Source organism: Phyllobates terribilis, unplaced genomic scaffold (assembly GCF_046119375.1).
Source record: "Phyllobates terribilis strain yellow unplaced genomic scaffold, ASM4611937v1 Scaffold_146__1_contigs__length_4606013, whole genome shotgun sequence".
Taxonomy (NCBI): Eukaryota; Metazoa; Chordata; class Amphibia; order Anura; family Dendrobatidae; genus Phyllobates; species Phyllobates terribilis.
Genome location: NW_027362906.1, coordinates 188907 through 207979, shown reverse-complemented (window position 1 = coordinate 207979; position 19073 = coordinate 188907).

The following is a 19073-nucleotide window of genomic DNA, read 5'->3' as shown; positions in this document are numbered from 1 at the left end:
CCAACCTCCATCGGTTCCCCGCCGTCAGTGCAGATTTTCTGGGGACTAGGACCTGACATTACAGGAGTCTTTACGTCATTGAGCCTGCACCTCAGTCTCCTGTCTATACGAACAGCTAACTGCATAGCCTCCTGCAGAGTCTCAGGTGCAGGGAATGCAATTAGCAAATCCTTAACCCTTTCACTCAGACCAGCAAGAAATAAACATCTAAGCGCCGAATCATTCCACTTAACTTCTGAAGCCCATCTCCTGATGTGTGTGCAATAATTTTCAACATCATCAGACCCCTGATTCAAAGGTCTAAGTTCTGATTCAGCAGATGAGATTCGATCAGGATCGTCATATAATAGCCCCATAGCAGAAAAAAATTCTTCAACAGAACTTAAACACGGATCATTAGGCTGGAGAGAAAAGGCCCAACCCTGTGGTTCTTTGCGCAAAAGTGACATAATAAAACCAATGCGCTGTGATTCATTCCCAGAGGATCTTGGTCTCAAACGAAAATATAACAAATAAGCATTTTTAAAGGAAAAAAATCTTGCTGTTTACCATAAAAAACATCAGGCAGTCCTACCTTCGGTTCCACAAAATGCGCTCCAGGACAGCTACTCACATGTTGCTGAAGCTCGGCCACCTCCAGAGACAATCCTTGCAGGCGTTGAGCCAACTCCTGGACGGAAACCATACTGATCCCTGAATTTCTTTCCTTTTAGTTTTTTTTTTGGGCTGGACTTACTGTTGTGATCTGCAACAAGAACTAAGGAAAGATAGGGGAAAGCTGTCCCTACAGTAAGACTAAGCTGAATCCCTACGATGTAGCAGGCTGCCTGTTCCTAGTGAACAGACCCACCTTCGTCCTCGGCTAGTCTGAACGAAGACCTATAGAATTAAGGGAGGGGTCCCTAAAGCACTAAGGGCTGGGACAAAAATGGGACACCTCCTAAACAGAAATTGTTGTAGAACACAAAAGACAAACTGACAAAAAGTACTAGAGGTCCAAGAGTACCAAGCAAAATGACAGAGATAGGCACCGAAGCACCAGGCTAGCAAAACAGTCAAACAACACTGAAGTCCAGCAAAGCCAGAAGGGCGGAGCTGGAATATATAGGCAGATGGTCACGTGACCGCAAAACACAAGATAGCAAAAACTAACAGGAGGGTTCTAACAATGTGCCCACGATGCAGAAATGCTCCGGATTTTTCCTGAGCATTTCTGCATCTCCCCTGGCAGAAAAAACGCATGCGGATTGTACATGTGGATTGTACATGCGGATTGTACATGCGTTTTTACTGCCAGGGACATGCGGATGTGAAGCGTTCTTCACATGCATTTCCGCATGCGGGTTGACAAGCGCTTTCCAAGCGATTTTAGCATCACTTGGAAAGTGCTTGACAACTTGGTCACACTATATAAATCCATGCAAACAGCATGGATTTATATAGTGCGACCAGAGAGAGTGTCAAAAAATAAAAAATAAATATATACTTGCCTTCCGATGGCCCCCAGTGTCTAGCTTCACCGTCCCGGCTGCCGGCAGATCATGTTACACTGAAGGACCTGCCGACGTCAGTGTCGCGTGACCCGTCACATGACTATGACGTCAGCGCAGGTCCTTCAGTCCATCGAACTGCCGGCATGAGAGGAGGAGCGCATCGGGGGCCGCCAGAAGGTAAAAAATAAATATATACTTATTTTATTCATTTTTTTTTTACAGTTTTCTATGGTACTAGGGTCCGGAGGAGAGTCTCCTCTTCTCTAGACCTGGGTACGATCCGCACATTAGAACGCATGGAATGCGCATCTACATATACAGTGATGCGTAATCCATGCGATCTAATGCAAGTAAATGGCGGCGAAAACGCAGCACTTCCGCAAAATAATTGGTAGTGCTGTGTTTTTTTCCGCAATGATAATCCGCAGCGGAAATTTCCGCAGCATGTGCACAGCACATGCGCATTATCATTGGGGAACATGGCAGGCCTTCTACCATGCGTTTTTTAAGCGTTTCTGCAGCGTTTTTGCCGCTGCGGAAAAGTTTAAAAATGCATCGTGGGCACACAGCCTTATGGAGACCAATCTCTGTGATGGGGGAAGGGCACTAAAATAGTGTATGTCCTACACAACAAACTACCTGCTTGAAGACTGAAGACCGGGATACAGAGCCACCGAATACAAGAGACACAAGCAGTGTCTGACTGGTGCCAGAGACCCCCACTGTCCAACTTTAGGGCCCCACTTCTCAACTACATGCAAATGTGACATTGAACTGGGTAGATTGGTAAATGAATAAGATGCTACCTTTGTCTGCACATAGTGAGTAAAGTTTATTGTGCCAAGTACTGCTCATATAAGAGGGTGGTGGCCACTCTGCACAGGGGCCCACTGGAGGATTCTCCTGTTCTCCTGTCGGCCAGTCCAAGCCTGAGCACAGAGCTGGCACAAAAATGCTCCCATCCCATCCAAAGTTCTGGCCAGAAGTGGTCTTCAAGGAAGAATTGTAATCAGAAACAATATCTTAGTCATAGAAACAAGGGTGCAGAAAAATGTCAGCCTTGGCTATGGACTAATGAGCAAAAATGTGAAATATTTGCCGTTCACAGAAAACAGTTAGTTTGTCAAAGGGCTGGAGAGTGGAACAATATAGAGGGTCTGCAAGCAACAATGAAGTATGGTGAAGGTGTAAGGGACGAGACAAGGGGTTCCTCGTTGTGTGCACATATTACTGATTCAGCTGATGGCACCTTCAGACTATGTTCTGCCACAGTTGGTGAGACACTGGGACTCTTTAACTCCGCAAAGAAGAAGACAGACATGTTTACGAAAATAAACTCTCATTTACTAGGTCTGGAAAAAATGTACAATGGGTAGCAGGAATAATGCTTTAAACTTTCATCTGTATAGTATGACAGAGGTTCACACTTGATGGTTGAGGACGGCGCAATACTTGTGTAGAACTTTGCAAATGAACAACAAGCTCCACCGAGGGCCTTCATATTCCCAGTACAGGGCTACATGGGTCGATGTATTGCGCTGTGACCATTGTACCAGCCTGACTGATCCCATATTTCTTCACAAAGACCTCCAGGTCTGGCTAACACTGAGACTAGCTTTAAAATGATTTATTTTTCAGTGGGTGCCCCAACTTGCCTTTGGTATGGAGTACTGCTGCCACTGTTACTTGAATGCTGAAATGTATTCCCTAGTATGTCTGCTCTTCACACACACAAAATTATGGCTAGATCCGATTGAAGTTGTCCTTTCTTCTCTGCAGCTCTACTCAGACTCTCTATTAAAACAGGAACTAACTCCTGGTGCCCACTCACTCCTCCCCAAACTATGGGCTGGCCCTACAGTTAACCATGTCCACCCCTGTACAGAGGAAAACTGGAGCCTACATAAGGATAAAACACATAAAACCACAGGTCACACTAACTATACAGTCAGGAGTCTTCAGAGAGGGTGTTCAGACGTCTTCTACACCATTACAGAGGGACCTGGCATATTTGGAACTCCAGTTCAACAAATGGAGTTGGGGATTTGGTCATCATTAATGGTGTCTTCAATGCAGAGAAATATAGCAGATAATTATTAGTGTTGAGCGAGTATGTTCTGTTAACCCTTTTGGCGAGTATGACAACTTTAATACATGTGAGGAATGTGTAATAAATAGACATTCCTTACATGTACTAAAGCTGTCAAACAGTCGCAAATCATGCACACGGGAGTGATTTAAACATAACACCGAGCAGCTGTAACTACTCGGTGCTCGGCCCAAGCATACTCGCCGAAAGGGTTAACAGAACATACTCGCTCAACACTAATAATTATCCATCATGCAATACCATCAGTTAAGCGTCTGACTGGCTCTAAATTTATTATTCAGCAGTGTTATGCGCTAACGCAGAAAGACCCAGGAAGACTGGCACCAAACCAGCAAATCCGCAGGGACAGACGCACTTGGCGCAAGCTGCCCAGCTAGGTGAGTTCTTTAGGGCCGGGAACACTTTTCACTCAGCTTCCAGTGATGGAAGGGGGACTTTGGCAGAGCCTTCCCAGGCCCACTGTCGCCAGCCAGCTGGCGTCTGGTGACACAGCCGGTGCCTAGTCAAGAACCAGGTGGGTATCTCTGTAAGAACACCTAGGAAAAATTAAAAGGGAAAGAGAAGACTCCTAAGACAAAACGCTGGAAAGATAACAACTAATAATGATAGCACCCCTCACCACCACAGCACATTGAAACTGTAATAAACAGCAAAGGACTGAGCAGGGAACAGGGTTAAATAGCCCACCTAATGATCAGGTGTTGAATACCTCTCAATCATCCCAAGACAACCACTCCCTGCTAACTTGCACAGCAGCTTGGACCCAATCCCACCACTGCGTAGTGCCAGACACAGCAGTATCGTGTGTTGCCTGGCAACCGGGGGAACACAGCATCCCATGTTAACCGGGCATTATATCAGTGGGAGAAACTGCGTCCCGCGTCCTCACAAATCCTACTACTCCAGAGCGAATGGCTCCATAAGATTGAGACGGTTTTCCGGCATGCGTAGTAGCTTCGCCTGCAGAGTCAGGACAATGGTGACCCCTGCGACCGGAGTAGCGTAGCACTGGACTTGATCCATTCCCAGGTGGGAGCACAGAACCACAATACCTAACAAGTAGGACAATGACCCCAAACATAAAGCCAATGTGACTAAGTACTAACTACAGTATAAAAAAGAACAACGAACCTGGAAGTGATGATATGGCCCCCACAGAACACTGATCTCAAAATCATCAAGTCTGTCTTGGATTACATAGAGAGACAGAAGTATTTTTGTCCAAGCCTACATCCACAGATCTGTGGTTATTTTTTAGTGAGCCAAGATATTGGGAACAGTCTCCTTGTTGAGGTTCTTCACAAAACTGTATGCAAGTGTACCTGATGCTTTGATGTTGTTTTGCAGCATTTTTCCATACCTGTTTAAAAATATTGCACAGTACTGTATGTACCCATTTGACTGACTGGTTATAGCTGCATGCAGTGGCGTAACTAGAGTCTTATGGGCCCAAGTGCAAGATCTGGACCGGGCCCCCCTTCCATCTTGAATAAATTATTATATTATATTATATATATATGCGCGTCCTCCATCCTGGTATATACCGTATATCACTCATCCTGGTATATATGTCCCTCATCCTGGCCCCATCCTGGTAGTTATATCGCCCATTCTGGTATATGTCCCTTACCCCGGGCCCATTCTGGTATATACAGTATATCCCTCATCCTTGTATATTTTCCCCATTCTGCTACTGTTCTTTAATGTATAGAAGAAAATAAACTATGCTCATCAGGGGCGTACGTAAAAGTCACGGGGCTCCATAGATGAAGTATAATGGACATCTCATAGTCCTTTATATTGTATAATACATCCCATAGTCCTCCATATAATACACTGCACAGCCCATAGTCATCCATATTAGCATAATACACAGCCCATATCCTTCATACAATATAATACACAGCCATTAGTCCTCCATAAAGTATAATGTACAGCCCATAGTCATCCATGTAGTATAGTGCACCCCATAGTCATCCATAAATTATAATGCACAATCCATAGTCATTCATAACGTATAATGCACAGCCCATAGTCATCCATGTACTATAATGCAGCCCCATAGTCATCCATAAAATATAATGCACCCCATAGTCATCCATAAAACATAATGCACCCTATAGTCATCCATAAATTATAATGCACAGCCCATAATCATCCATGTACTATAATGCAGCCCCATAGTCATCCATAAAGTATAATGCATCTCCATAGTCATCCATGTAGTAGTGTGGCGCCCCTGAGGGTTCGGTCGCCACAGAGGTACTGCACCTCACCCAGAGGTGTGGTGTCTCCCTTCTCTCAGGTAAGGAGGGAGTGCTGCACGGAACCCCAACACCTACATCCAACACTACACTACCCCAGGCCAGCAGGAGGGGCAAGACGCAATGTAGTTTTCTGCTGAGCCCTGACCTTGGCTGGGGTGGGGGGAACCCAAAGTTAGGGGGAACCAGTAGTGGGTGTGGGTGGAGGAAGTAGTTTATGGGAGCACTCATACAGTAGATATATAAAAAGGTAGACATCTTAACAAGAGCAGGGAGTTGAGGAGTGTGGTTCAGAGGAACAGTCTGGGAGCAGAGTCTCTGTAGGAGCTCTGCTCCACTACAAGGGCCCAGGACTGAGGCCCAGGAGGGGAGCAGGGAGTAAGCTCTGTTCTGCAGAAGGGATCCTAGGGGAGTGCGGCGAGTGCAGGTGGCACCCGTACACCCCGAACCTGCCAAGTGTCAGGAGGATCTAGGCCGCAAGAAGGGGACCGGCCCCTGGCCCAGTCGTGCAGCTTCAGGCCTCGGCTGGAAAAACTGGAGGCTTCTGACTTCTATAGCCAGGAGCCAAACCCCCACTTCAATCCAAGTAAGGTCAAGCAGGTCTGTGCAACTCCGACAGACAGGGGGGACCTCGCAGCCACCCGAACAGGATTCACAGTGGGAAGCGCAGGGCAGGAGGGAGTAAGACCCAGCGTGAAGTTGGTCTAGAGAGGTACATAAGAAAGTGGGGTTCTGCCAGGTACACCCGAACTGCCTGAGGAAGGACTGAACCCCTGCCCGGTGAAGGCGGCGCGACGCGGGAGGCTTGCACCAGTACAGTGCACCTGTGGACTGTCTAAGAACTGTGAGTAAATCTTGGATGACTGCACTGAGCTGCCTCCTCTCCTTTCTTTCGCCGGTGCCATTTCCCTCCCTGCACTACAACGCCCAGCGCACCTCCATTTATTCTACACAGCCCTGAGGCCTGCTCCACCTGTGGGGAGCCGTTCCATCTCAAGCTGCCATATCATCTGCCTCAGAGGACTGTCGCAGCGCTGGTGATCCTCACCAGACACCACAAGTGGCGTCACGACAAATCCCCTATAAATATCCCCTTTTTGCACTGACCGACCTGGGTCACGGCAACGGGCCAGCCACCGTGATCTCTCCCCCGAAAGCAGCCATAAGGCCCGGCTGCCGAGTACCCCACGGCCCTGGGGGCGAGTCGCTAACATGACCACTGATTTAAAATAAATCAATAAATAAATAAATACTCACCTGCCCCTCGCTCTCCCGCCGTGCAGAGTCCTCTTGTAAAGCCGGCAGCTGACTTTGGCAGGCGACAGGAGTGTATGACGTCACTGCCATGCTCGCCTTCACATGCATGCCGACGTCAGCCGCTGCCTCTGATAGGCCATCAGCATGTATTGTCGCCAGGGGCTCTCTGGCACAAAGAATTGGCCCATGATTGGCAATCTATATTGGCTCAGATTCATTAAAGGGGTGGTCCAAAACCAAATTTTATTTTACTCCTAAATCTCTAGCTATTTAATGTCATAATCTGATCTTTTTTTCTAATATACTTTAATTTAAAATTCCCTATCCTTCCCTCACTACTCTGATTTATTTATATTACTTTCTCTTTGATGATGAAACGAATCGTCATCAGGGGGCAGAGGCTACAGTCATTGCCACAGCCTTTGCCCCCTCCCTGAAATGAAGCGTCATTAGTGGCCTCCGTTTCGGGGGCTGGGCTAGTCCCTGCTTTACCGAGCGTGTGTTGGTTGTCAGTTCTGATATATGCTCAGTAGATTCCTGTCACTGTGCACTGTTCTTCTTCTCACCCATTAGTATGGGTGAAATCTGCAGCAAAAACTCTGAAAGAATTGACATGCTGCAGATTTAAATCTGTAAGGAAAAAATAAGCAACATGTGCATGAGACTTCAGGATTCTCTTTCACTCTGCTGACATCCGGAAACCCTTCAGGTTTTGTGACAAATCTGGGCAGAAAAATCTGCAACAATCTGCAACGTCTGCACAGGCCCTCACACATACAGGATAATATATGATTTATATGACTGACTGATTTGATATACTGTTATACATTATACACATTGTATGTATATACAGATATATGACAGTGTGTATAATGTATAACAGCTGATGTCTGTATTATTCTTTATACTATAGGGTAAACACTAAGAGAGTACACATATGGATATTAATAAAAGAATTACGTTAATTGTTATTATGTATTGTAAGATGGCAGCCGGACAGGTCCTTGAGGGGAGATATGCGTTACCAAGGTTAGTAGCTTCGGTGATATAAACCCAGAGAGAGTTAATTGGGCGTATCAGGGCTGGTTTTTACGAGCAGTCATTAGAGTTGGGAAGGATTGGCTGCTCACATATCCCCACCCAAGGGCCTGTGTATAAAATGGAGACCAAGTGTCTCATTCAGTGTCTGTGGCTGGAGGTGTGGAGACCTCCAGCGTGTCTGTGCTACAGGACACTGACCGTGAGCAGGTGAACCTGCAGTATTGTATGGACTAGTTATTTTCTGTTTTGCTACTTTGTGCTGGACAAGGCTGTCTTTTGTTTACTTTGCAAGTGCGGTTTATTAGGTCTGAATAAACTTGCCTTGGGCATTTTTAAAGAAACAGTATCCTGTGCCTACCTCTAACGCGGCTGAGTGAGTACAATTCTCTACAGTGTATATATATGTATTAATATTATCTTTTTAGTTTTTCCTCACGTTCACCTTTTCCCCCCTCCCCAACCCTCCCCTCCTTTTTTTCCTTCCCTTCCCCTTTATTAATTGGTCACATGTCAGTGAAATTTTATTATTTTATATATTTTTCACCCTTTATTTATTGTTCACATGTCACTGCACTTTTATATATTTATATAAACATATTCACTATTGATTTTCACGATTTCGATATATGTATTAAAGGGGTTTCCCCACAAACAAAAGTAATTTTAATGAATGGCTGTGTCTGATGGTGTGCAGAACATGGTCTGATCATACCACATCTCCTGAGCAGGGGAGGAAGCAAAGGAGTATACAGCCATTACAGCAGGGAATAACAGAGGATTCATTTTGTGAGGGAAAATATAGTTTAAATCAGGCAGTGAAGTGTTTTACCTCAGAAAATGAATTCTCTGCGATCCCCGGCTGTAATGTCTGTATTGTCTTTTGCTCCCCCCCTGCCCAGGAGCTGTGGTATGTTCCGTACAGGGTCAGACACAGACAATGATTCAAATGAACTTTTGTTTGTGGGAAAACCCCTTTAATAATGACTTAGTATTTATTCCCCCTTTTTCTCCATCTATTATAATGGTTATTTTTAGTCTAATTCATTAATCTTTGTATTGTATATGGGGACTAATATCTGTATAATATACAGTATATATTTAATATTTATTTATCACCTGATCACACATAATAATTTATGATATTCTTTATATTCTTATATACATGTAACACTCACTACCCCCTATTCCTGTGTATTGCTGTAATATATAACCTATTCTCGTTATCCATCATTATAAATTAAGAAGATTTTCCACTTTATCCGATATATCCACACTCAATCAGTAGATTAGATGTCTGCTGAAGAGGCAATACACATGAACGTCTCCACGTCATCCTCCCCGACTGTATCTATATGTGCCCCGTGACCCCCGATCATGTGTCTCCATCACGTGATCGCAGCGTCACAGGTCACATGTCGCCGTAGTTGCCTCGTAGCGTTGGTGCGCGTTGTGTATCGAGCCACGCCTCCTCAGCACCCATTGGTTGGTGGAGACATACCTCCATCCTGATTGGCTATAGTTGGCCGTTTAACTCTTAGCTCTTTCCGAATGATGCCACCCCCTGACGAAGACAAGAAGCCGAAACATACGTCGGGTGGACACCATTCAGGAGTGGGATCTGCATCTGCTATAGCGTGAGTACAATGCACATGTGGTCACCTTTTTTAAAAACGCTTAAAGTGGATACAAATACATATCTGTCAACAGCACATATGCCCAAGTCAGTGCACTACTCTCTACAGGATTCACACCGACATCCAAATAATAAGGGACCAGCCCTTGTATATATACATACACAGGTGCATCTCACTAAAATAGAATATCATCAAAAAGTTAATTTATTTCAGTTCTTCAATGCAAAAAAGTGAAACTCCTATAGCCATAATCATCAGCATTAACAGAAATAATAACTTTTTGATGATATTCTAATTTAGTGAGAAACACCTGTATTTGTTCACATATAAGATATATAATTTATGTAGATTTATTCTTTGGAGGCACTTGCACTTTATGTAAATTTTATGATAATTAAACAATCATATGTACAGATATATCTAACTAATGATATGTATATATATTTTTATATACTTGATTAATTTGTGGCTTGATTCTCTGTATTATCCCTTTGCTGTTCTAATCATCATCCATTCCCACTGGTTTTAATTGTAATTCCTGTCTCGACGTCCCCTTTGCGTATAGTTTTTAATTCCCCCCTTCTTTTGCATTTCCTCCTCTTCCACCTGGTTATCAATAAAATAATTATTAGCATCACCCACATGCCTGGACTCTTCTGGTCGATGTCTCCTTTCTGCTATATACTAGAGTGGTATACTATGTGCACAGATACATGGAGTGCCATATACTTCTCAGGAGGTGCGCAGCGTCCACCTCCTCACCGCACAGGCCCACAAGCTCCTCTCCGGCAGGAAGAAGATGCATTCAGGCGGCTCCTACCACTTCAGCAGACGGCAGTGCACAAGTATACAGGGTGCAGTGTGGATGTGTCTGCACCACTGGGATGTGCCCGACCTGCATATATACATATGCCCCTCTGCAGGGGCGGACTGGCCGACCGGAGGATCGGGAAAACCCCCTGTGGGCCCCGATGGCCACGTCCCATGCCCCGCCCCTCTACACCCCCTGGGCCCTGTACAGAGAACAGAGGGCCCCCCGATTCGCTAATCATGTCGGCAGCACTGCCGATATGATTAGTGATGGCCCCTCTGCAGCAGTCTCCCTGCTCTGCCTGCTGCCGCAGTGCCCCTCTGCCTCCTCTGTGCAGCGACACTGCCGGCGCGTGCGCAGGAGGTCAGTCTCAGGGTGATGACGTCATCGCCCTGGGACTGCTTCCTGTGCGCACTGTGGAGTACGGACCCTGCGTCGCTCCAGGCAGCGGCTGCAGCTCATCTCGACGCGTGACTATGAAAAGCAGGGGCCGGGAGGGGACGAAGGGATAGGGGGGAGGGGTGACTGGGAGGACCCCTGGCCGAGGCTGGCAGTAAATACTACTGGGCAATGGGCATGATTATCATCATGCCCATTGCCTAGCATGTCCTGCTGCCAGCCTCTGGTTACTGGTACTATGCCTAGCAGCAGGTACTACCACCAGGGGCTGGCAGGACATGCTGGGTGGGCATGATAGTACCAAGGAGGCTGGCATGACATACTAGGCATGAATCATGCCTGCCTAGTGTGTCTTGCCAGCCTCTGTGGTACTATCATGCCCACCTAGCATGTTCTGCCAGCCACTGGTGGTGTGGTAGTCAGGGCCGGCGTCAGCATCTGGGCAAGTGCCGGGGCCCTGAGCAGACGGGGGGCCCACTCGCCATCGGGCTCCCTGCCGGGCTATGGGTGGAGAAGAGCAGTGCCATCGCCCGCCCTTCTCCCCCGCTTGCTCAGGGCCCCTGCAGCCGGATACTTACCTCTCCTCGTGCCTCCGCAGATCCACTGTCTTCCTGCTGTGCGCTCCCTGTGACGTCTCAGGTCAGAGGGTGCGGTGACGTCTTTACACCGCGCCCTCCCCTGAGCCGTCACAGGCAGCGCAGAGCGGGAAGACGCCAGCGACGCTGAAGTGCAGACCTGAGCAGCGGCAGCAGGTGAGGAGGAGGGAGGTGAGTATTTGATTTTTTTTTTTTCAATGTATGGAGGCATGGGGCATTATATGGGGGGTGACAGCCTGCATGGGGCATTATATGGGGGGTTAACAGCCTGCATGGGGCATTATATGGGGGGTTAACAGCCTGCATGGGGCATTATATGGGGGAGGTGACATACTGCATGGGGCATTATATGGGGGGTGGCATCCTGCATGGGGCATTATATGGGGGGGGGAGTGATATCCTGCATGGGGCGTTATATGGGGGGGAGTGACATCTTGCATGGGGCATTATATGAGGGGTGACAATCTGCATGGGGCATTATATGGGGGGGGAGGGACATCCTGCATAGGGCATTATATGAGGGGGAGAAGTGACATCCTGCAAGGGGCATTATATAGGAGGTGACATCCTGCATGGGGCATTATAAGGGGGCCAGTATCCTGTATGGAACATTTTATGGGGGCCAGTATACTGTGTGGAGCGTTATATGGGGGCCAGTATCCTGTATGGAGCGTTATATGGGGGCCAGTATCCTGTATGGAGCATTTTGGGGGGGCCAGTGTCCTGTATGGAGTGTTATATGGTTATATGGGGACCAGTATCCTGTATGGAGCATTTTTTGGGGGCCAGTATCCTGTGTGGAGCGTTATATGGGGACCAGTATCCTGTATGGAGCGTTATATGGGGGCCAGTTCCCTGTATGGAGCATTCTTGGGGGGCCAGTATACTGTGTGGAGCGATTCGCCGGTTTCTGAGCTATTGTAGAATTTACAATAGATATCACTCATGTAATATAAGAAGTGAAATCTTTGCATTGTACTATACTTATATTTATCTGCAGTATCTGTGCATCATGAATCGTGGTATGTGTTAAAAGGGGCCCACTGAGACTCTTTCGCCCGGGGCCCAGAAAAACCTAGAGCTTGCCCTTTGTGGTACTATCATGCTAGTACTACTACCACCAGTGGCTGGCTGGCAGGACATGCCGGGTGGGCATGATAGTACCACAGAGGCTGGCAAGACATACAAGGCATGAATCATGCCCAGCATGTCCTGCCAGCCACTGGTGGTACCATCATGCATGCCCATTGCCCAGCCACTGGTGGTGTGGTACTATCATGCTAGTACTAACACCAGTGGCTGGCTGGCAGGATATGCCATGTGAGCTTGAATGCTAGTACCACAGAGGCTGGCAGTACATACTGGGCAATGGGCATGATAGTACCAGCAGTAGACTGACTACGCGGTCTCCAGGGCTCCGTCTCCCCTTCTCGCTGCTGTTAGGCTGGGTTAACATTGCGTTTATGCTGTGCGTTACAACGGATCCGTTGTAAATCAATGCAGACGCAATGTACCGTAGACTTGCATTGCAAAAATAGGCATGTGTTTGAAAGTATGCATTATTTGCAACGCACAGGAAAACATGGTCGGCGGCTGGAGGCCTGCTGAGCACTTCTCTGACAACTGGGTTCTAGTGTTATTCTGTGCCTGCTCATCTCTGATATTTGTCTGATGGCAAAGATGTAGCAGAGCTGGAGACAGAAGATCCGTGGATTACGTCAGAGCGAGGATTTTGTTTTTTTTATTAAAGATGGAGTCCCTACATGTGTTTTGTGTTTTATTTTTATTAAAAAAAAAATTCTGTGTTCTGTTTTTCTTTTTTTCTGTTTACTAGAAATTCATGGTGGCCATGTGTAGTTTGGCGTGATGCCATGAATCGCAGGCTTAGTTCCAGCTGATAATACAAAGCTGGTATTAACTCCATTATTACCCAGCGTGCCACCCTCCACCAGGGCCGTTGGAAGAGCAGGATAAAGTGCCTGGAAATGGCGCTACGATGAATGCGCCAATTCCATGGGTCGCTGCGGGCTGCCGTTTTCAGCGTGGGGGGCCCAGAATGGGCCTTACCATGCTGAGAATCCCAGCCCCCAGCTGCCTGGTTTCACCAGGCTGGCGATCAAAATATGGCGAGAGCCCACTCATTTTTTTTTTTTTTTTAAATAAAAAAAAACATTGGGCTTTCCTGACTTTTGATCGCCAGCCAAGGTAAAACCAGGCAGATAAAGCAGACAGCTACGGGCTGCCACCTCTATCTGCGCTGAGAATCAAAAATTCTGCAGAGCGCTATGTCATTTTTGTTTTATTATTTATTTTCACACTTCTATATGTGACAGTCCCAACAGCCAATCACAGACGTTGACACAGAGAATGGGCGTCTGTGACTGGCTGCTTGAGTAACCTGAAAGCAGCCCATACATAGTACCATACTAGAATGTATGGGCTGATTGTACATTACGCAAACAGCCAATCACAGAAGCCCATCCTCTTTGACAGCATCTGCGATTGGCTGTTGGGTCTGTCACATATAGAAGTGTGAAAAGAAATTTTTAGGGTATGTACACACGATGCAGAAATGCTCAGGATTTTTTCCTGAGCATTTCTGCATCTCCCTGGCAGGAAAAAACGCATGCGGATTGTACATGCGGTTTCCTGCCAGGGACATGCGGAAATTAAGCGGTCTTCACTTTCATTTCCGCATGCGGGTTGACAAGCGCTTCCCAATCGATTTTAGCATCACTTGGAAAGTGCTTGTCTACTTCACACTATATAAATCCATGCAACCGGCATGGATTTATATAGTGTGTGATGTCAAAAAATAAATATATACTTTACCCTCTGATGGCCCCCGGTGTCATAGTAACATAGTAACATAGTTTGTAAAGCCGAATAAAGACTTGCGTCCATCAAGTTCGACCTGTTAGTTCTGTAATTGCTAAAGTTGATCCAGAGGAGGGCAAAAACCCCAAATGATTTGGCCAATCTTCACCTGAGGAAAAATTCCCTCCCGACTCTGAAACCAGCAGTCAGAATAAATCCCTGTATCAACCTACTATTTTATTTTATTTTTAAGTATATGCTGAAATCTGCCTGGTATCTAGAAATGCATCCAGTCCCCGCTTGAACTGGTGTAGTGAATCCGACATTACCGTCTCCTCACTCAGTGAATTCCATATTCTCACTGCTCTTACCGTAAAGAACCCCTTCCTATGCTGGTGCTGAAACCTTTTCTCTTCCAGTCTTAGTGAGTGCCCTCTTGTTACCGTAATATCCCTCCTTTTGAACAAATCCCGGGCAAGATCTCTATACTGTCCCCTAACATATTTGTACACATTTATTATGTCCCCCCTCAACCTTCTCTTTTCCAGGCTGAATAGTCCTAGTTTTGCCAACCTCTCTGGGTATTGCAGTCCCTCCATTCCCTTTATTAATTTTGTTGCCCTCCTTTGTACCTTTTCAAGCTCATTTATATCCTTTCTATATATTGGGGCCCATAACTGAGCACAGTATTCCAAGTGTGGTCTGACCAGTGCTTTGTACAGTGGAAGAACAATGTTCTCCTCCTTTGCAGCTATACCTCTTCTGATACATCCCATTACCCTGTTTGCCCTTACAGCAGCGGCCTGACTTTGGGCACTCCAATTTAGTTTGCTATCAATCAAGATGCCCAAGTCCTTCTCCATCTCTGAATTCCCCAATGATTTCCCATTCAGTGAGTACTGGTGACTTCCATTTTTCCTTCCCATATGTATGACCTTACATTTCTCCTCGTTAAACCTCATTTGCCATTTAATGCTCCACCTACCAAGCTTATCCAAATCCCTCTGTAGGTCTGCACTGTCCTCTTTTGTATTAATTGTTTTACATAACTTTGTGTCATCTGCAAATATTGATATTTTACTATTTATCCCGTTGACTATGTCGTTAATAAAGATATTAAATAACATTGGGCCTAGTACAGACCCCTGTGGTACCCCACTAGTGACGCTTACCCAATCTGAGTATATTCCATTTATAACCACCCTCTGCCTTCTATCCTTTAGCCAGTTAGCTACCCACTTGCAGACATTTTCCCCCAGCCCCATCATTCTCATTTTGTATACCAACCTATTATGTGGCACGCTATCGAACGCTTTTGAGAAGTCGAGATACACGACATCCACTGGTTCCCCCTGATCTACTCGAGAGCTAACCTCCTCGTAGAAGTCAATCAGGTTTGTTTGGCAGGAGCGATTCCTCATGAATCCATGTTGGTTCGGGATTAAAAGATTATTAGCATCAAGATGCTCCGTGATTGCCTCTTTAATGAAGCTTTCAAAAATTTTGCCCACAACGGACGTCAGACTCACCGGCCGATAGTTTCCGGCGTCACTTTTCGCTCCCTTTTTGAATATTGGCACTACATTCGCCTGTCGCCAATCAAGTGGCACAGACCCAGTCTCAACAGAGTCCTTAAATATAAGATATAACGGTCTGTCTATCACATTACTTAGTTCCCTTAGTACCCGTGGGTGTATGCCATCAGGTCCTGGTGATTTGTTTATTTTAATGTTACTGAGGCGTTTCTGTACCCCAGCTTGGGTTAGATTAGTCATACTTAGTGGAGGATTAAGTTTGTCACTTCTCATTTCTCCTGTTAGTTCGATTTCCTTTGTGAAAGTTGTCAAAAAAAAATTATTTAATAGATTAGCTTTATCCTCATCTTTCTCTATGATTTTGCCTTCCTCACTTTTTATCGGTCCAATATTATTCGATTTAATCCTTTTACTATTTATATACGTAAAGAACAGTTTGGGATTTGATCTACTTTCCCTAGCAATACGTCTCTCTGTTTCCTCCTTCGCTACTTTTATTTGTTTTTTACAGGTTCTCGTTTTTTCCTTGTAACACATTAGTGCCTCCTTGCTGTTTTCCTGTTTTAATCTCTTGAATGCCTCTTTTTTGCTATTTAACGCCCCTTTTACGTTCTTGTTCAACCATATTGGTTTCCTCTTATTTCTGGCCCTTTTATTCCCATACGGTATATACCTCTCGCACTGAGTATTCAGAATTCTTTTGAAGGTTTCCCATTTACTATTCGTATTTCCTTGATTAAGAACTTTGTCCCAGTCAATAAGTTGAAGGCTTTCTTTCAGCTGATCAAACTTCGCCCTCCTAAAGTTTAATGTTTTAGTTGTTCCCTTATTGATAACCCTACTGAAGGGCATTTTGAAGTCGATAATATTATGATCGCTATTACCTAGGTGCCCCCCTATCTGTACCTCAGTTATTCTATCAGGCCTATTAGTCAATATTAAGTCCAACACTGCCTTCCCTCTCGTTGGTTCCTGCACTAGTTGGGAGAGATAATTATCCTTAATATTTGTCAAGAACCTTTTTCCTTTCTGAGATCTACAGGTTTCTGTTTCCCAGTCAATATCCGGGTAGTTGAAATCCCCCATTACAATCACTTCATTATGTTTTGCTACTTTGTCTATTTGTCCTAATAGCAGATTCTCATTCTCCTCTGTTATATTGGGTGGCTTATAGCAGACCCCCAGTAATATTTTATTATTATTTTTTGCCCCCTCTATCTCTACCCACATGGACTCGACCCCCTCTTCTCCCTCTCCTATATCTTCCCTTAGTCTGGGTTTTAGACGTGACTTTACATATAAGCAGACTCCTCCGCCCTTCCCCTGTTTCCGGTCCCTTCTAAATAAACTATAATCTGTTAAATTTACCGCCCAGTCGTAGCTATCGTCTAGCCAAGTCTCTGTTATACCTACGATGTCATACCTCTCCTCCGATATAAGCGCCTGCAGCTCATCCGCCTTATTGGTCAGTCTTCTTGCGTTGGTCAGCATGCAAGATAAAACTTTGGGGTTATTTAGCATCCTATTCTTCTCTAACGATCTAACTGTACTATCCCCACCCCCCTCTCCACCCTCATTATATTCACTTCTCCCCTTCCCCCTTGCTTGCCTCACATCCCACCTATTTCCTTGGTCCCCCCCCCCCCCCCCCCCCGTCTCTAGTTTAAAAACTCCTGCTTCGCTCGGTCCCGGCTACCGGCAGTGAAGACTGAAGGACCTGCCGACGTCAGCGTCACGTGACCCGTCACATGACTCTGACGTCAGCGAAGGTCCTTCTTCATTCAACCACGAAGTGCCGGGAACCAAGCAGTAGCGGTGCGCGGGCCGTCAGAAGGTGAGTATATATATATATATATATATATATATATATATATATATATTTTTTTTTTTTATTTATTTATTTTTTTTAATGGTACCTGGGTCTGGATGAGAGTCCTCTCCTCCACACCCGGGTACCATCCGCACATTAGACCGCATGAAAAGCGCATCAACATATACAGTGATGCGTAATCCATGCGGTCTAATGCAAGTCAATGGTGCCAAAAAAGCAGCGTTTCCGCAAAATTAAATGACATGCTGCGGATTTTTGAGCGCAGCGTTTACGCTGCGGAAAAATCCGCATCATGGGCACAGCACATGCGGATTTCAATTGGGGAACATTGCTGCCCTTCTGCCATGCTTTTTTCATGCGTTTCTGCGGCGTTTACGCAACTGCAAAAACGCCGCGGAAACGCATGAAAAACGCATCGTGTGAACTCAGCCTTAAAACGATGTAGCGCTCCGCAGAATTTTTGATTCTCACCACAGATAAAGCAGACAGCTACGTACTGCCACCCCCATCTGCCTGGCTTTACCTTGGCTGGCGATCAAAAGACAGAGAAGCCGAATATTTGTTTTACTTACTTAACTTTTTTTTTTCCCGCCATATGTTGATCGCCAGCCAGATAAAACCAGGCAGCTGGGGGCTGGAATTCGCAGCATGGTAAGGCCCAAGTGTTCTTGGCCCTCCACGCTGAAAATCACAGCCCACAGCCACCCCTGAAAATGGCGCATTCATCATGGCACCATTTCCAGGTGCTTTACCCGGCTCTTCCAGCGGCCCTGGTGGTGAGTGGCACCCTAGGTAATAATAGGGTTAGTACCAGGCCAGCTTTGTATTATCAGCTGGTTCTAAGCCCTAAATTCATGGTTTCACACCAAATTAGACATAGCCACCATCAATTTCTAGTAAACAGAAAAAAAAGGACAGATTTATTTTTTTTTATTAAAAATAAAACACATTTAGGGACTCCATCTTTAATAAAGAAAAATCCTCACTCCAACGTAATCCATAGGTCTTTTGTCTTCAGCTCTGCTAGATCTTTGCCATCAGACAAATATGTCTGCTGACAGATGAGCAGGCACAGAATGACACTGGAGCACTGTTACTGTGTAGTTAAGTGCTATGTTTCCTTTTTTGTCATTTCATGCAGTGTAGAAATCTTGGGAAAAGTGTGGCTTGTGCTCTGGAAGTGATCAGTTATAGCGAACTATGTTATTTTCTGCAGAAATAAGTCCTGTATAGAAGATGTGATATATCGGTCTGCAGATAAAGAACTTCACTTAGGGACATCACT